Raw genomic sequence first — 1986 nt, 5'->3', positions numbered from 1 at the left:
ACGCAGCCACATGTACAGAAGCAGACACACACACACACACACACACACACACACACACACACACACACACATAAAGAAGTACACTATGTATAAGGAACGACACACACACAAAGAAGAAAAGTACGCAAAGCGAAACGCACAGACACAAAGACAGACACGAGATGTAACGCAAACAGGAGCGAGTGCAGCGTAAAGACAAAGAAATCAGACACAAAGAGCGACACGCACAAACCGCACACAGAAACACACACATCGACAAAACGGACACGCAAAATAAAAATGTACGCTTTCCGGATTATTGTGTGTTTAACAACCTTAAAAACGCAAAATCAAACGCACAAAAAGGAGGTAAACATGCAAAATCTAAGCAATAAACACAAAAGCATCCAGTCGATCACAGACACACAATCGGAGACGCATTATATGGACACAAACACACACAATTATACAAATAAGAGGCACAAAATACACAAAACCCTCCTCAAAAAACTACGTAGGTGCAGACACACAAATTAGAGATATATTGTATGCATATATAAAAATCAAACACACAAAGAGGAGGTGAACACGGAAACGTCACAGACACACAAATTGGGTAAATAATGCATACACCACATGACCTGTGTGTGGACACAAAACACACACAGGAATGGAAAACAACAAACACACAAACACGAGTTGACGCCACAAAATAAACAGATACAAACAAGAAAAGACACACAATTAGAAACACACAGTTTGGACACAGACACACAAAATCAAGGATATAAACACTTAAATACCTCACAGACACACAAAATAGGGAAATGATGTGCACAACACGATTTGTGCGTGGACACAAAAACACAAAAATAACAAACAACACAGTCAGAAACACACAAAATACAAACACACACTGACACAAAGAAACTGGACTCTGAATTTAACGCAATAATACCAAGTAAAATGTAACAACACAAACACAGTCGCACAATCAATGAGGCTGAACACAACATGTACACACAATTAACACACAGACACACCAAACTGAAACACACACACTCAAATTTCCCCTCGGGGGGTCAATAAAGTCGTATCTTATCTCAGTCTGATTTACACCTCATTAAAGTGACGACCATGAACACACACACACACACACACACACACACACACACACACACACACACACACACACACACACACACACACACACACACACACACACTGACAGAGACTTCAACACGTTATCCAAGTAAATCATACAACAAACATGCAAAATTGACGCCACAAACACGTAGAACTGCATGAAGATACTGAACGACAATAAACGCACAACTCATAACACACAATAAAAAAAAGACATGCGAGTTGTGTGTTGATGCACATTTTGTGTCGTTTAAATGAGAAACAAACTTTCAAACTTTTTACAAAAAAGACACAAAACGCACAAACAGTGTTGGTTCTGTGCAACAATAGTGTGCAGTGTGTGTGTGTGTGTGTGTGTGTGTGTGTGTGTGTGTGTGTGTGTGTGTGTTGTTTCTCTTTACATTACATTCAGCGGTAAACAAGCGAGTTGTTCAGACACACAATGACGGACTGTTTCTGCTCCTCGCTAATGTGTGTGTGTGTGTGTGTGTGTGTGTGTGTGTGTGTGTGTGTGTGTGTGTGTGTGTGTGTGTGTGCGTGTGCACGTGTACACATGTGCATTCGAGCACGTGTGAGTCCTCTGAGAAGGAAAAAAAAAAAATAAAAAAGGAGGAAAAAAAAAGAGAGGGAGGTCAGGTTTCTATCCCATGATGCAACTCTCCTCCACCCTTCACCCACCTCCCTCTCTCCCTCCCTCCCTGTGCTGGTTGCCCGTGGTAACGCACTTATAATGAGGTCAGATGGACATCCAATAATATGCAGCAGCCAGAGCAGCGCGCGGCGGCGCTTCGGGACAGACAGCAGTCAAAGTGTCAGAGGCTGAATCAGCAGCAAGACAAGATGGCCGCCGCGTAAACACAA

The sequence above is a fragment of the Embiotoca jacksoni genome, unplaced genomic scaffold (assembly GCF_022577435.1).
Source record: "Embiotoca jacksoni isolate LCO1_2020_lvr unplaced genomic scaffold, fEmbJac1.0.p SCAF_41, whole genome shotgun sequence".
In the NCBI taxonomy this organism is placed as follows: Eukaryota; Metazoa; Chordata; class Actinopteri; family Embiotocidae; genus Embiotoca; species Embiotoca jacksoni.
The sequence above is the reverse complement of the archived record's forward strand: the minus strand, read 5'-3'. Positions refer to the sequence as shown.